General features: G+C 32.5%; 1 pseudogene across 2 annotated transcripts in view; it reads left to right on the top strand.

Moving 5' to 3' along the window:
* LOC149085607 (5-hydroxytryptamine receptor pseudogene) overlaps positions 1–18,933 on the top strand; it is a 146,245-nt pseudogene that overhangs the window by 48,108 nt on the left and 79,204 nt on the right. Inside the window, exon 2 of one of the 2 annotated variants that reach the window (XR_016192870.1) lies at positions 13,298–13,367. The exons of the other annotated variant lie outside the window; for it this stretch is intronic. The product of XR_016192870.1 is annotated as a 5-hydroxytryptamine receptor pseudogene, transcript variant X1 (transcript). The remainder of the gene's footprint in view (positions 1–13,297; positions 13,368–18,933) is intronic. 2 annotated transcript variants of the gene reach the window in all.

The raw sequence follows: 18,933 nt of genomic DNA, 5'->3' as shown, positions 1-18,933 counted from the left end.
GTCACTTGTACTTGCGTTTTACAGCGTTTTCCAAAAAAATTACTGTAATCAGAACTCGTCACATTCAGAAAATGCTCCTGTTATTCTATTCATAATTAACGATGACAAGATTTTTCACATGTTTGACGCTCTAACTTGCTCATTGATACGACCTAAAAATGGGACATCCCCATATTTTCTAGAAAATTTTGCCCTTATTGACCTTTTCCTATGAAAAAGTGTCCAGTTTTTCTCTATTTTTTCAACGAAGCTTATTACTAAAATTGGGGACGCAAAGATAGTTTGCATAATTAATTTTTATAATGCATATGTGTGTGTTGCTATGTTCAACCTTTTTTTTTCACGAATACATTTTAATTCACTGCAGATTTGCAAAGAAGGGCTTGAAGTGGCTGTTTGCTAGGAGTAATTGGTGATTTCACTGTCAATTTGCAACATTTTTGAGAGAATTTGTGATGTTTCCTGCTTTATGATTCGAATTTCCAGCAATTTTTATACATAAAACATGGTCGCGTAATTGTAATGAAATCTTTGTGTAGTATTTCGATTACGTCTGATTATATTTTTTATATTTGTAAAATCTTAAAAATTTCAACCTTGGTTGCAACGACAACTTGGTTATAATTGGTTGGCAACGACAAAATATCACGTCATCTTCGGTGCCATTATAACCGAGTTTGACTGTATATAAAGAAAGGACTTTTCTGGATTGCCGAGGTGCACTCGGAAAGAAAAGTTTGCTGTCTCCACTGGCAATCGAATACAGGTCCTATTGCAAAAGGACCGGGATTGCAGAAGGACCATTTTTCAAACTAACAGCAGTGGTCTCGTATTCTGATATATTATTTTTTACCTTACACGAATTTTGTGGTCATTAGCGGGAAATAATGGCTTAAAGCAAGTACCATCGCACCGCTCAACTGCTTAAAACTTTCGGGAGCATACGTATTTGATGAAACATAACGGAGACAAAGCAAATGCACGAACCAAGATATATGTGTGACATGATATTTTTATTTTGTTTAGTGTAGCACGTGATTCTTTAGGTTTTTCTTGGGTATTGGGAATAAAAAATAATGCTGAGAGTGTACTATAACAATTTTTTTTTTTGGCTGGTGTTGTGTGTTTAGGAACTCTATCACTTTGGTGACGAGAGAATAAAATGCATTTTTTCCTATGGTATTTGGTGCGTGTTATGACTATGAATCAAAAGTCAATTCATGGGAAAGAAGTCCCTCAGGAAAACGATAGAAAAAAAAAATGGTTCGTGTACCATTAGTTCTTGCTGCTTCGGCAATTGCATTTACCTCCAAAGAAGCCAAAGAGCTACCATATTCAGTAAAGAATGGAATAAATGAACAGCAAATACTGAAACTTTTTTCTATCGAAAAGTTATCCCATTTCGAAGACATTACAAACACCAGAGATATAATAAGATTAAATCAATATGAGGTACAAGATTATGAAAATATGGAATATCTGACACATTGAGATTTTATAGTTGTAGAATACATGGAAAGTACAAAAACTTATTTGCTCCAGGGTCGACTGAATTTTTTTTATCATACTGTGCTTTATAAAGAAATGTATATACATATAATGGGGTTACACAGAAAATATGCGTGTTTGTCGTTTTTGGCATTATGATTACACGTGTTCACTATTGTAAGTCAATTTGTGAAAACTGAAATAATTAAGAGGCTTTATTGTGCATAATTACCGACCATTTTGGTAAGTTTGATAAATTTTGTGCATTTCTTGCGAATTTAGTACGTCATTGCGACGGTGATTATGCATGATCGTCATTTCGTACTAATAAATATAATAAATAAGATGTATGGGACATTATGCATGATCGTTCATAATTGATTCAATTTAAAAATTCCATATAATATTTCTATAACCGTTGACTTTTATTTTTTTTTATTTTTCAAATAATTACAAGAAAATAAAATATCATTCATCTAGAAGTACAAAACAACCAAGGAGACATTAGTCCCATACTAGTTGTTACAGTCAAAATGTTTGTGTGTGTTAAGATTAGTACAATAAATTAAAATTCTTGACAGATAGAAAAATTATAATTAATGAAACAAAATTAGAAATATGTATTATAATGATAAGTGAAAAATAAACAACAGAAACAAAAGAAAATAAGAGAAAGGAAGGAGATAAATGGAATTCAATTTAGCATAACAATAGGTGGTGGCAAGATATATACAATTGGTGTGAATAATATATATGTAACGGGGTTGAAGGTTCTGTAACACTTATGCAATATGACAACATGAATCAAACATATACGGAATACAATACTGTACATCTGTGCCAATGCAATGCATTATCAATTGTCTGAATTTTTCTGAGCAAAAAGTTGGATATACTATTTGACAGAATTTTTTTTTCTTTTTTTTCCATTTAGTTCGTACATTGAGTTGATAAAGCAAAGGGGAAAAAATGAGAGTTATGTTTAAGCGAAAAAGGATTTTTGAGGATGAAATCAAAAGTGGGTCTCAATGTCTGGAATTTGGAAAAGATGGAACTCGAGAATGTAGTTGCCTCTTTAATCTCAATGGAAAGGGTATTATAAAATTTCGGAACGAGAAAACTGAAATGTTTTTTTAGTATTGTTTTGTGAACCAGAGGTAGTGAATAAGTGGAATTAAGGCGAGCGGATGTGTGGGCTGAGTTTGAGGTTAAAGTAAATTGATTCTTCTTAATTATCATTAGTGATCTATAAAAATATAAGTAACGTAGAGGTAGGATCTGGAGTTGATGGAAGAGTTTGTTAGATGGAGTGTTATAATCAGATGTCAGTAGCCTGATAATTTTTTTTGTAGAGACAAAATAGGAGGGACATTAGATACATAATCGCTTCCCCAGACTGAGAGACCGTACAGTAAATGAGAATGAAACATTGAGTAATAGTAGGTTGGTAGAAAGGTTTTACTCACGATAGGTTTGAGATGATAAAACTTGTATAACACGAAACGCAATTTAGCTTTTAAATAATTAATACGAGAAAGCCATTTTAGATTCTGGTCATCATGAATACCAAGGTATTTTATCGTAGTAATTTGTTCAAGACGTTGGCAATTACAAACAATTTTTATTATACAAATACAACGCCACAACAGGCAAATTGCCCAACGAGGTGGCTGACTTAAGAACATCATGGATCCCCGAGCCATTTTTTGGAGGCCCTACCGACTACTGCTGCTACACCCCCCCCCCGCGGAACCCCCAACGAATCGGTACATGTGGGAATGTGCGTGTACGTGTAGTGAAACCTGACGTGAAGTTTTTTGTTTCTCTGTAATGCTTGTTATGTGTAGTGCTGCCATCTGCCACCAGTTTTTCTAACTATGAGTGAAGTGTTATGATTGAATGATTTATCGTTGTAGGACTGTTGCCCTCTGTGGCGAGACTTTTTAACGGGGAGATCTGCTCACATTCGCGCCTTGAAGTTGGGAACCACAGAAAACCAACTTCAGCCGACCACCACTGTGGGATTCGAACCCGGATCCTCGCATCGCGAGTCCGTCACTATAACCACTGACACATTACATGAATTATAATTAATAAAATTTGGTTCATAGAGTATTATGTTATGTTCAAGAGGTGGAATATTACGTAAAAAGAAATTAATAAATTTACTTTTAGAAGTGTTTAACTTAAGATTATTATTAATAAACCAGTTTTTTGAATTGTAATTAGATCACTATTAATTGTTGTGGTAAGTGGTTGATAATCTGCTCCAGAGTAGAGAATGACAGTATCATCGGCAAATTTAATGATTTTACCATTTATCTTAAGATTACATAAGTCATTAATAAAGATAATGAATAATAACAGACCTAATACAGATACTTGTGGGACTCCGCTGATAATATTCATAAAATTACTGAAATGAGCATTACATTTTACTCTTTGAGTTTTGTTAGTAAGATATGAGTGGAAAATGTTAAAACCGTTGTCTCTGATACCACAAGAATGCAATTTAGGGAGCAGAACTCTGTGATCGACAATATCAAATGCTTTTCTAATATCTAAGAAAATGCCTATAGTTTTTCGAGATAAATCGATATTTTTATACACCTATTCAGTAAAGTTTAAAAGTGCAGATTCAGATTCTTTAGAAACAAACTTTTAATTACAAAAAGTTTCCAAATGACGTGCAGTTACTTAAAATCTTAAAATTGGTTTCCGGGGTCGTATACATAAAACATAAATAAATTAACTCTTCATACAGTCCCTGTGAGCTAAAAAAAACGAATTAGAAAGTTGTTTGCCTGTCTCTTATGAGGGCAACAAAAATTCCACTTTACTAAGTACTGAAATACAGGAGAAAAATGAAGGAAAGAAGCGTTTTCCGTTAGTTTATGTCATTCTTTCCCAACTGTTCTCCTGAAAAGTTGGGAAAGAATGAAAAAAAATCAACGTAGAATATTTTGTTTGAAGAGAGGGTATATTTTGTTGGTCTCCGGAAAGACAGAGCAACAACTTTTTAATTGTATTTTGAGCACAGGATGTCCATATTAAAAGTTATTTTCTTCATTTTTTTATGAATACCACCCCTCAAACAAATTTTAAGTAACAGCAAGTCATTCGAAAACTTTTCGTAATTGAAAGTATGTTTCTGAAGTCATCGGTTGCAGAGATATCTGCTGTGCAAAAAATTTGGGACAGGCCCGTATACAAAAACTTTACTTTAGCACTTTTCCTTTTCATTTTTGTTCCAACTTCACATTTGTCAGAGAAAACAATTTTAATTGAATTCCTCCTAGTTTGTTAAAAACATGATTTTTTGAACGTCTTTGAAAGTTGATATCATTACAATTAAATGAAAAGTGGGGGAGGGGGTTGGTGACACGAAGATCTAATTAATCGCCTGTTGGCTTTATAAAGCTGCAATTAGACAGAGTCCTACAAATGAAAGCCTGCGAATAGCTTGACAAATGCCAATGCCCGTACCCAGATCTGTTTCACTAGAGCAGGCATCTTCAACCCGTTGCTCGCGAGTGCCACGGTGATCCTTGAAGTAAAGTACCCAGAGTGCTCGATTCTCGTGTCCAATTTCGTTCTCACGAGCAATTGATCAACGTTCCAATTAAACACCTTGGAGAAATTGCATTCAAGGATTGAAATCGACATTTCCTGCATTCGTATGTTAAACTTGTTGTAATGGTGCTCTTTTTTTGATGATGAGCAAGAGCAGTGCTCTCGACTGGAAAAAGGTTGAAGACCTCTGCACTAGAGGTTGGTAGGCTATCACACTGCCTGAAAACCAGGAAACTGATGTTGCCATTGATTATCAACGAGTGTTGTTACATATACAGGGTGATTATAAAAATACTATCCCGACATATGGGCCCCTAACTATCATACCATTCACAGAAACTGAATGAAATTTTGGCATAAGGTATTTTGATGTATGCGCTCAAGAATGATATGGAAAACAACAGTGTCACTCTAACAGTTACGGTTACAGTGAGAAAATTTCGAAAATATCAAATGGCAAGTTTTTTGTATTAGAATGTGATCTCCATTGTGAAAAACCCTAAATAGCGTTCGAACGGCAACTGTAGCATGAAAATCACCGGCGGTAGATAGGCTAAAAGTGAGGACAACCAATAAGGACAGAGAAGCAGCATAAAATAAAGCGTTTTATTGTGTTTCACAAATTTTCCACATGACCTTGTGGAGGACTAATCAGGCTGGGATCTCAGCCGAAGAAACGGTGTGACGAATGAAACGAACATTAATGCTCTGGTGCACGGCAATGTCCTTTTTACTTTTTCCTTGCCTAGCTCCGGGGATTTTCGTGCTACAGGTGCCATTACAACGCTATTTAGTGTTTTTCAGTATGGAGATCGCATTCCAATACAAAAAACTTGGTGTTGCCGTTTGATATTTTCGAAATTTTCTCACTGTAACCGTAACTGTTAGAGTGACACTGTTGTTTTCCATATCATTCTTGAGCGCATACCTCAAAATACCTTATGCCAAAATTTCATTCAGTTTCTGTGAATGGTATGATAGTTAGGGGCCCATATGTCGGGATAGTTTTTTTTATAATCACCCCGTATATCAGATATATTAGTCTGCTATACGTGACTAAATATTACTACACAGTTTATCTAGAGCTTAACAGAATATATACCGGAAGCCATAGAGTTGATATTCATCCTTATCGGGTAGCTACATTATACACAGTGCTAGATCAGGGAATTTAGAGGTACTTAGAGTACACAGAAAAGATTTTGGTGCCATTATTGTATTTAACTCACACCCAGAATATTGTAACAACGAATATATTTCATATATTTCCGTAAAATGGAATTACATTTTTCTAATAAATGGTGTCAAAATCTACGGAGGATTTCATTCTATATGCATTTTTTGGTGGTACTTTTCTGTTAATGACCTAAGCACGTCAGGGGGAGTTCGTGTTTTAATGACTAATACTACTCCAAACCTATATTCTATTCTGGAAGAAGATAAAACAAGCCACCATTTGCCGATTGGAAATATCAAATATCGCACAAATATTTTGTGCTTAAATCTTATTCATATTTACCCATAGAATTTCTCTTTTTTTAATAACGTGGTCCTTACGTATTCCCAAGTGATCAACGTGATCCGACCAGGGAATTTGGCAGTGTTAGTAGACATCCATGCCCGAACCAGGATTTGAACCCAGACCTGCACAGTCAGAAGCTAGCTCCCTAACCAGTTGACTGTCAATCGGCTTTACTGTTTCTTTCTTATTTAATGGTTGAATTCCAAAATGTTACTCTTCGGTAACGGAGAGAAAACTAAAAATGAAAAAAAAAAAAAAAAAAAAATCAACAAAAAAAAAAAATCCCCACATAAAAATGAAATTCAAAAGTGGTATTTCAATCACTAACGATCAGAGCTTTTTTTCCAAGTTATAGCTCAAAATTTTATTCTGTTGCTCTTAAAATTGTAATAATTTCTTAAATTTCTACGACATAAATTTAAAAAATAATTTTCTTATTTTCGAGAATCATTATGCATGTAATTTGATCTCTTTCGACAGTTTGCCTTGTTATTTGTTCAAAAGATAAAAACAAATTCTGAAATTTAAAATTTCGATTCGCAATTTATTTGCAAATTTAATGTTTACTTATTTGTAAATTTGATATTAATTTTTTTGCGATTTTTGTTATTTATTTCAGACGGTGATTTTTTTATTTATTTCAGACGGCTTATCTTATAGAAACCGAATTTTATACAATCAATTCATTTATATTTCACTAATAAAAATAAACTGGAATAAAATTTTTGAAAGATTTTGAAACCATTACCTAAAATGACACAGCACAAAAGTTGGTCTCATCTCCACTAATTAAAATGTAAAATAAAAACAATTGATAAAGATTTCATAATAATAACAAATTAGAAATAAACCCGAAATTTTGAAGCATCGTAATATAACATATGGTCTCCAAACAACGTTTATTCCACCATAGCATGTTTAATATGTGCCTACAAGATGCACCTACCTGATAGAATTTTTATTTGGGTTAATAGGAAGTACTCGCGAATACCTCGAGCAGACACAAACTAATCGCTATGCTTTTGTGATAAGCTTATTATACGAGAAATTGTTCACATATGTCTGTAAACATTAATAACAACTCGCGAGTAAACACATACCAAATATTTCTTCTAGCTAGCATACATAATGTACATAGTGAAATTCCTATTTCTATTGTACGGTTATTGGGATAAGCCGATTATAACAAGCGTGTAACGTGATATAAAGGACGGATCTATCGTGATTTCAACAGTATTTAGTTAGTTTTGAGAAACGTGAACACTAGTGAGGACAGCCACACATAAACACTTTTCAAACAGAATAACGTTGACACACAAATTAAACTTTGTTATCGCATAAATTGAGAATACTGTAGAACTTGGTTAATTCGAATTTTGGATAATTTGAACTTTTACGAACTGCCCTTGAGTTTTCTATCTAATTTAATGTTAAAATTAATTTCGAATTTTTTTTCAAATATTTTGGGTAATTCGATATTGAAAGAAAAAAAAAATCAGGATTTTTGTATGAGCAAATTTCGTTTGGAAAAATTCTACAAGAAGCCTGTAGAAATCTGGCTTCTCTCGATCAAGTTGTTAAACAACAAATTTTTAAAGATTAATAAAAATTTGAAAATTCTGTTTTTCTCCTACTCTTTTAAATTTTTTATTCCATTTTGAAAACATCAAAAGCTAAAATTTGTCCCATTAGCCCCCACTTTACTCCATACAGTAGGAAATAGCATTTAATTATCCTAATATCAATCGTTTCACTGTTTCGAATGCGAGTTTTGTGTACAATAAAATTCTATTATTACGTCTTCCTATACTAACAACGGTTTATTTACCCGAATAGCTGGTTGCAACGAAGATTTTTTTTATTCACGTTCATAAAAAAAGTTCTGTTTTATATATTTTTCATCAATTAAAGTGATCCATTCATCAAATCTGAAAGATGATACATTCGTTGAAATTTTAAATTGGTATTACTGGAAAGAAAGAAACGCAATTTCTCAATATATCGAAAAGTAGATTGAAAAAAGATGTAAAATTTATTTGAGACAATTTCGAAAGATGATTTAGACTGAATGAATGAGATTGGGCGCAGAGGATGTTGGTGAACCGATTGTGATAGTCTTGCCTTATCTTAGAACACGAATGATTAATGAGGGAATGTCATTCTTGATAAAAGACCATTCACCAGATTGTCGATTGCTTGGGGACAGTCGAGGAATTTGACAAGCTGAATAACTATTACTTTTTCCCTTTCGACTGCAAGGAAACTAAAGCATCTCCATATAAAGTACAAGGTTGATGAAACAATACACGTGTTTAGAAATTGAAAAAAAAGGAAAGCGCATACCTGCGGTCGTATTCAATCGCTTCGATTCAAATCTTTAAATAAGAATGAATAAGAGGGTAAATCCCTTATGATTGCAAAAGATTTCTAATAAAGCGTTAATAATTTATTTACGTACCGCTGAGATTTTTAAAGGGTTTTGTGATATTTCAAAACTTATGCCGTAGAAATTTTTTACGCAAGCAAAATAAAATGTTAGGGTATTTTACTGAAAAGAAATAAATAAAAGGTATATAATGTGAGATTTTCTATATATCTTATTAAGGTGTTTTTGCTTTTGAATAACTTTTTCTATAAGGGTGTCAGATATCTTTGAAGATTTAACCTTCTTATTTCCTATCGCAAACCCGCTTAAGAGATTTTCTTGGAATGTATTCACTATTTTATAGGAGTTCTATTTTGATTTTTATTCTGAAATCCCTATGTATATAATTCACTTTGACATTTAAATTAATCGCACTTTTATCTGTATATTTATTGCGTTGTATTTTTACTTCGTTCCTTAATACCATTACGATTCATCAACTTACGCTATTTGAAGACGTCAACTTTTATCCAATAGAAGAAATCGAAAGTGATTATAATTGACAAAATAATTCCTACCATTTTCTCTCATTCGAGATAACCTCTAATTGTATTGCGATCTACGAGTAAAGGCTTTGCTAACAAGATCATTCTAGGGATAGCCTGTAGATTTTTACAAAATATTTTTGAGAAAACTCGATAGATTTAGCTTCTATTTTTTTTTGTCTATGAACACGGGAAACAAATGGTGAAGAAACCCACGTTCGTGCCAAGGAGCATTATCTCTGAGAAGATCGTTTGGAAAGTTTCTACTTGTTAACTCAGTTCTTTCTCATTTTTTGGCGCATCACACTATGGAAGATTATGATTCCTCTGATTCCACTCAAATAAATCACGGCGAGACTGTTAAGAGAAGAGAACTTGACAATACCGCAATCATTTTACGTCGGTACAACTGGCGATTTGTTATACTCCATTTTCCAGTGTTTGTACTCGTTTTCTGCTGTGTATTTGAATTGAAAAATTTTCACTTATTTCTATACAGGGTGATTACTTAATTCCCTTGCATTTTTCTGGTGAACCGTTGATCCTAGAGGCATACTTCCAATTAGAAAAAGTTTCCAAATAACATTTAGAACTTAGATATGTCCCTCATGTTGCAAGGGGTTGTATAGTTATTAAAATATAAAAAAAATCAACTTTTTATACGGACACCGTGCGCTTAAAAACCGAATTAAAAAGTTGTTGCCTTGTCTCTCCTGAGCAAAAAAAAAATCCACGTATCTAATTGCAATATTCACTGAGATATGTGAATTAAAAAGTTGGTGAAAAATATGGAAAGAATAGCAAAAATAACGGAAAAGAAACGTTGTCCGTTAGTTTTCACTGTTCATCAATTTTTGAATTCAAATGTCTCAGTGAATATTGCACTTTGAAACGAGGAATTTTCTTTGACCTTCTTTCTTTCTTTCTTCGTTGTTTGCAAGGTTTTTGAGTAGAGTAGTAATGTCCGGGTAAAAAAAATACTTTTCATTAATTTTAATAACTATACAACCCTGTGCAACATGAATGGCATATCTAATAGGAAGTATGTCTCTAGGATCAACGCGGTTCGCGCCAGTAAAATGCTGCAAGGGGGATTGAGTAATCTCACCCTGTATAGATGTAACTGTAAATGTAATAATACGGTTATTATACAAGATAACGGTTATTATGCATAATCGCCGAACACTTTGGCAAATTTGAGAAATTTCCCTAAAGTATTCAGTTTTTATCATTACCAGGTGATTATGCACAGTACCGAGAAGCATCGTTGGTAAATTTAATAAGCAGTAAAGAAATTATCACTTTTACCGGCGATTATACTGGGTGAATCCGACATATTCTGCCAAACGAAAGGGGGTGATAGACAAGCCCAAGTGAATCATGAAACAACCTACCAGTCCTGTCCTATCTCAAACAATTTTTGAGTTATGGTGGATAATCGATTATGGAAAAAAATGCGTAAGTCTGAAAAAACCATAAATTCCCGAAATAGCTTTTTTTTTTTTTTTTTTTTTTTCAAACCGAGCACAACTCAGGTCTATTGCCATAAGCAATTTACTACCTAGGGAGTTGTGCCGGAAGTGTAAGTGTGTGTACCTAACAGTCTGCGTGCGTATCTAGTGTTGTGTATGATTTTTCAGTGCTGCCATCTATATACCAGAAGTGAAGTGAGTGATGTGTAGTTACTGAATATTTGTACTGTTTGTAGGACTGTTGCTCTCTGTGGCGAGACATTTTAACGGGGAGATCGACTCGCATTTGCGCCTTGAAGTTGGGAACCACAGAAAACCAACTTCAGCCGACCACCACTGTGGCGATGGTGGGGCTCGAACCCGGGTCCCCGCGATGCGAGTCCGTCACTATGAAAAAGCTTTTTTTTTTTATACCGAGCACAACTCAGATCTATCGCCATAGGCAACTATGAAAAAGCTATACGCTAACTAAGCACATATTTGGAAAGAACTGAAAAAATGCTGTAAGGTGGCACCAATTTCATTGAAATATCTGGTTTTAATGGCGAGCTACAAGCGCTGAAAGATTAGCAAATTTCAAAATTCGAATTATCGCCAAAATTTTTAATTTCCTATTCCGCAAATACCCTTTTAGCTACGATCGGTTAAATTTTAAAAACTTGTCCATCCAGCAACCTCCGAAAGAGTGTACAATAAACCATATCGGTTTTTTGGTTCAGAAGAAATTTAGTCTTTTGTTTGCAATATATATATATATATATACAGCATTGAAATCGACGTTTGTCGAAGTAGACATTCCACGAAATTTCGGAATTGGTGGTTACGGATTTTGGCGACACTGATTTTGTACAAAAAATCCTATAAGGTGACATTACTTCTATCTACAGGGTATCCGTATTTAATGGCGAACTACAAGCTCTGAGAAATCGATGAAGTGAAAAATCGAATTGTCGCCAAAACCTACTAAAATTACTTCGACGAACGCAGATTTCAGTGATATATTGCAAACAAACGACTAAATTTCTCCTGAACTAGATGACCAATTTGGTTTATTCTAGGCTGTTTTGAAAGTTGGTAGAATGAACAAATCTTTGGCAAATTTGATCTATTGTAGCTAGAAGGGCGTTTGCAGAATTGGCGATTAAAACTTTTGGCCACAATTCGATTTTGAACTCTTTGCCAATTTTTCAGCGCTTGTAGCACGCCATTAAAACCAGATATTTCGATGAAATTGGTGTCACTGTGAAACATTTTCTTTTGTTCTTTACAAATGTGTGACTAGTTTGCTTATATTCTTTGAGAATCTTCACAAATTCTGATTTCTTCATACTTGATGCATTTTTCCCCTAATCGATTATCCACACTAACTCAAAAACAGTTTGAGATAGGACAGGGTTTGTGGGGTGTTATGATCCACTTTGGCTCTTCTATCACCCCCTTTTCGTTTGGCAGAATAGGTCGGATTCACCCTGTGTATAATATTTTCTGTATCTGTATGTTGCCTCATTGGTAAACCTGATAAATCGTACTATATGATATACTTCACTTGATAATCCATACATGCATTGTATCATTATATTCGAGCTCCGACTCTATGTTCATCACATACTAGACTAATTTGGAAGTTTTTCATATTTATCAAATTCAACAACGGCACTGGTTATCATGCATAATCATCGGTAAAAGTGATAAATTTATCAAACTTACCAATACGACTGGTGAGTATGCATAATAATCGGTTATTGTGCATAATAACCTATTTATTATTTATTATAAGATAGAAACAACATACTTTGCTAGACATACTAATACTGTTTTTTTCTTTAATAATTTAAACTCAAGCAAAATATATGATTCCAGCGAAACCCCAAAATCATAGTTATACATTTAAATTTTAAATTTTTTTTAGGTTGAAAATTTTTTTGGCTATAAATATAAATTTATCAGATATGTAATGCCAAGAAGTAAGGCAAACAATGATCTATTGCATTTTTAGTGATCTATATATGTTACATTGTGTAATGCCCATCAAGTTATATTGTGCATATCTTTTCTACGAAGATATATTGATTCGTTTTATTTTCAATTATACCCATTAAGAGTAATCACATATGGCACGATGAACCCTTATTTATTTGATTTAACTTATGGAAGTGTAGACAGAGTAATTAACATGATCTATACGGTAAGTGTCGAATCTCGTGCTGTTTTGCGTTATTTTATTCTGAATACTTTCACCATCTACATTCACAATTTGCAATTTCGAAAAATTGACTGAATCTGAAGGTTATTGGTATTAGTTTATATTAAACTGAAGCTTATTTCTATAAAGGTGAACTTTTGGTATTGAAATTCCAGTCTGAGGATGATGTTATCATTTCCAAGAATTTGACAGCAATCAGGTAAGTCAGTAATATCATTATACATAAATCCACAAATGAAATGTAATTTTGGAAAATGACACCTACATACTGATTTTAATTACTTTGTAAGTAAAATTTCCATTTCAATTTTTATTTATTTATTTTTTTCAATATAATTAATCTTCAAGAAAAATTTGGTAATGTTTCTGTTTCCTTCCGCAACCAACCATTCACATATCCAGCCACACCATCCACAAATTGAGTCAAAAACTCTCTGCATATTCATTTTGAGACGCTTTCAAGAAAGAAGTACAGGTAAGAAAAGAAAAATTTAATATCAATTAATCGTCAATTACAGTATTATATTTTTTCTACTGAACAAAGCGGTAAGAATTTCCCATGTCACTGAACATTCGTGGAAAATCAGAGCAAGTTAAATAAGTGAAACTACAACAAATAAAAACTGAAGGTAAGTGTGTGTAGTATTTTCCCTCTCAAACTGCATCACTACCTTTTTGAAATAGTTCAATAAGTGAACAATTTATTTTAAGTCCATGAAATGACCGTAAGTTTTAGTCAGGTGAAATTTACGTTTGACACCAAAGCATTAGTAATTTGCCAAATTAAATTACTGGATTAATGTAGTTATTTTAATAAACAACAAGTACATTTTAGAAAAAAAGAAAACTATCTTTTTCGCATTTTCTGAATTGAAACAGAATTTTTTTTTTTCATTGCTTCTTTTCAAAAAAAAAACAAAAACAACTTTTCAATTCATATACGTTATTTAAACTTCAGGGCCATGGAAGAGTCAGGAAATGGCCATGCATTTTTGAAAAGTAGAACAGAAATAAACAGAAGAAACTTTTATTTGAAAAAGAAATCGATCATCGAATGAGGGCTTGGGTAATTTTTTATGTGTATTTTATCCCGTTTTCCTAAAACTTGTTTTCACGCATTCCTACCATAATTTCATATTTCTATACAATCATTTATAGATGCACTGCTTTCTCAAGCTCTGATCTAATGGATTTTCTTCTTAAAGCTTCTTGAAAAGTTCGGCCATTTTTTTAACAATGTATGAGTATAAACATTGCTCGGCTTCAACCACACCGTAATGGCTTTTAGCTTATTGTTAGACTAGATTGATAAATATTCATTCTATTATGGCTGATATTTTCTAGAGTATGAGCATGGTGTTGGGCTATTTCACCTCGACACAAAAGCAAACATTTCAGGTTGACATGTCACTTTTGTGTTCCTAACATTGCTAATATGTAACCCTCATAAATAAACCGACTGCAAGTTTTATACACTATATGCTGAACTTATAATGTTCAATGTCAGGCGCTGTAGTATAAATATTGATTTGAGAGTAGTTAGATAACTGTATATTTTTTGCACAATGTTTTTATAAACGCTTTGATTATCATTATTTCACTGAGCCTGAATGTATATTCAGTGGTAGTATGAGTGAAGTTTTTAAGAAAATAAACTTAAAACCAACTTAAAACCTTAAAAAAAAAAATTTATTTAGAAATTCAATTCGAAAGTTATTTCTTAACCTTCAACATATTCGTCTGATCATCAACTTGGCATCGCAAAAGATAACTAACCCTAGTTTTGGTAATTTCACTGCGTTTTTCTGCTTACATTGCACCATCATAGAAATGATTACGCCACATTAAAAAAAAAAGGAGTGTTGATACCTTTTTTTTTTAAATTTGCCATATTTCGTAAAAACAGATGAAAATCTTTCTTGTTTGAGATTAGTTTCAAAATGCTGAACTGTGCTGGTTTCATTCTCTTTCGATATTTTGCAACATGATCAAAATGTCAACGAATATTTCGCTAACACAATTTTCGGAAGTTCTTGTTAAAATAGCTCTAGGCAGAAAATAAATCCTGTTGAACTGGACATGTCCATGAAAGCGGAAATTAAAAGTCTTTCCTGATTATCGTCTCAGAATCCCACTTCTTGCCCCAAGTTGAAACTTTTTTTTCCGGTTTTCTATTTATTGGTATCGAATATATAATGTCTCGAAAGCATCAAACCATCTTTAAAAAAAATCTAATATCTCCTAAATTTAGTCGACTTTCTAGAAATTTCTCTTCATTTGTAGGAAAAGCTATTTAATCTAATTATTAATTTGTTTTCATCTATTTAATGCAATTTGGCCGAGGCCTATGAAAGAAAATGCGAAGACCGAAATTCATTACGCAGGGTAATCTAATCTCATCAAGATGTTATTTCCCGTTGAAAAAAGAAATGCGTTTTTGTAACGTCACATTTAAAAGATACACAGAAATATGGTAAAATTTGCAAAAGATGCATTTTTTCTATTTGTATAATGTTATGTTCATTAATAATAATATGCAGGTATAACTTTTTCCTTCGAAAAGCAGTATATTTTATTCCCAGAATTGATTTGCCACATGTTTTTGCTATCCTGAACACTACTTCCAGCATATCCCAGTCGAATATAAGTTATAAAAGAAATGTAGACTTTGAAAAAAAAATTGGACATGTTTAAAGTTTATTGAATTCATACGGTTTTGCATTTTTAGGGATTAAGTATCATATATTAAGAATGTGTTATTCTTATGCATTTTTTCACTTAGAGTCGAGGATGGTGGTGAAGAAAACTTTTTTGTGCACAAGTTTTTATTCCAAAGTAAATATAACCAGCAATAACTAACAACAATTTCAGTTAAAAAATTGACAATTTCGAGATCTTTTTAAGTATATCTTGACGTGATATAGATTGCATTTTTTTAAATAGAATGGTCCCGTGGTTGGAGATTTATTTTTTCACTTAAAAATAGAAGTGGCAATCTTGTGACGTATTTGGTAAATTTTTTTTAAGGAATAAAAGTGTTTATACCTTTTCATTGATGAAAAATTCATACCTCAGATAGGAAAAATAGATGAAAGAATGATCAAGTGAACGAAAAATAAATCAAATATAACACAGAACTTTTTTGGATTGGGAACACTAAAAAATGAGCAAAATTCAGTGTTATAGGGCTGAGTATTTTACACCTACATTGAACCGAATCATACAATGAATAGTGTTGGAATTGAAACACTAATATTTTTATTTGGGTTCGATGTTCTATCTTCAACAATAATAATTCTTTTCATAGCTCAGTTGGAACTTGGAATTATCCATTCTGCAAAATTTCGATAATTTTAGAGCAATACCCACGTCTACTTATTCAATCTGGATTGAGAATACACATGCGTGATAAAAAAAGTATTGCTTTCGTTTTTTATATCTCTATATTTATCAAATTACCGGTTGGTTTCTTTTCCCAGAAGAATACGAGATAATTTTCATACAGAAAGCGATAATTTTATATGCTGTTATTACAGAAGTTACTTACTGAAATTTTCAATAAAAATTTATTATTACTATACTTAAGTACACCAGCTATTTTATTTGCGCTTTAACTCTTTGCGCACCTGAACTCGACAATAATAAAAAACTAATTCAAATAAAATATCAAGTAAATGGGAGTTAAATTACTTGAAAAAATTATTCCCACCTTGAAGTATTTTTAATTGACTGCGTAGTGATACAAATTTGTTGTGAAATTAAAGTAAGTTGCCGAGGAATAATTATAAAAGCGATTGAGGCACTAGCATAAAATGTTGGAATGTGTAACCTTAATGGCATTCTAATGCTCATGCTGATGGAAGTATTTCCAGGGTAAAATGGTCAGCTAACTTGCCTTTTCACTGTTTAATCAAATGCATACCAGCTACCAATGCTTTGAAGTAAAATTTGTTCAAATTTTCTTTTAATGGCAAAAGATATTTCGTGAGCTTCACGTTTCATCTCACGATCTCATAGGCTCTCTGATGAAACTTAACTGAAACTATCTTATAGTTTCGAAACTAATTTTCCTCTTACGTGAGCTAATACTAAAAAATGAAGAAATTATAAAAAATATAATTATCATCTTCTTATTACGAAATGAAGATAATTGGATTGCGGTTCACCTCGTCTGAAATAAGTATTAACGCAACACGTCCGACAACTTGGATTTTTTTCTTCAGTTGAATGTGTTTCTAATTAATAAAGTTAATCAGCTGTTATAACTTATTTAGCGTAATTTTTCTTTTTAACGAAAGCTCAAAAGCCTTTTCTCGCTAAATATAACCATAAATAAACACATTCTCCCTGGGTATTGAAAAATTAAGATTTTTTTCAGATAGTAATTGTCAGGTAGAAGATTGAAATTCAGAAATTCCAGAGGAAGAAAGATATTGATGGAATATTTAATTTTTGCAAATATGCTAAAATATTATAAAAAAATACATTTCTTGATACTGTATTACAATGTAACAGTATTATTGGAATGATTATATCACACCGGTCAACAATTTTTACCTTTTTTTCCTATAACATGAGTGAAATAAGTTTTCTTATACAAATTTTGGGGTGCTGAATTCAAATATGAATGTAAAAAATCTCCATCATGTACAGTTTGTATGTATGCATGATGGCTATTTTCTGAAATACATATATACTATGAAAAAGTTACACATCTTGAAAATGGAGACAATTGGTATATTCTTAATAACAAATTTATTTGTTATATATGTTTAAGAATATGCCTTTATCAAGAATATGCCTTTATCAAGAATATGCCTTTATTAAGAATATGCCACATTTCTTACGATAGTGATTTTATCATATTCATACATCGTTATATATGAAATAGAAAAAAAAATTTGTTCACACACATACATATAATATCTATAGAGTACACATGTATATACACAAAACGAAATTTATACGAATTTTTCGGTATTTTTCAAAAATTGTCCATTTGTTTTTCTCTTATGTATTGGGTTGTCTGCAAAAACCAACAGTAATCACTCATCATTGAAGGGTCCTAACTGCCTTGATATAACCCCCTGCCTTCTCCATAGTTCGAATGTCTTGGAGGAATCCTTCTCCTTGCTCATCACTGACTACTCCCGGGTTATCAGGGAGAAATAAAAATGAATTTCTTGGATATTGAGTCATTCAATATCCAAGATTTTTGTACGAACAGAACTGGTATTGAACAAGCTGTTGTCAATTTTCCTCTTTTTGTGTGGTTCCCTAAAAAATCCCTTCATTGAAAATGTAAATGATTGCAATGCAGTAAGTTATATGTGAAAACAAAATCATTCGAAAGTTTCCTTATTTGAGGACCTACACAAATACTCCTTCTTTTAGTTTTATCTCATTTAACTGCGGAAATTCTTTTTCCTTAGGTGCGAAAAACCTGGCCCACATTTGTTCATATGTTCGTATGACAGATCAACTTAGAAAGGGTCACAAAAGGTTTGGGGAGAGGAGTCACAAGGATTTTCTTCCAAATAAATTTTTAGTTATTGACCTTCAGAAAACATTTAAGTTAACAAAAATTGATTAAAACAACTGATAAATGTAGTTTATTAGTCTTTCGATATTTTATTTTTTACGAAAATATAAAAATTTTTTTTTTAAATTTTTGATTGTCATTGGACGGGTACAACCCCCTTCTCCCCGCGTACACCTCTGATCAGCCCCAATTTAATGTGAAATGGTGGCAGAAAAACATATAG

This window comes from Pholcus phalangioides, unplaced genomic scaffold (assembly GCF_987345545.1).
Source record: "Pholcus phalangioides strain wild (caught in Gottingen) unplaced genomic scaffold, Ppha-v1.0 ptg000007l_1, whole genome shotgun sequence".
NCBI classification, from domain to species: Eukaryota; Metazoa; Arthropoda; class Arachnida; order Araneae; family Pholcidae; genus Pholcus; species Pholcus phalangioides.
This window is presented reverse-complemented; position numbering and strand designations above follow the sequence as displayed.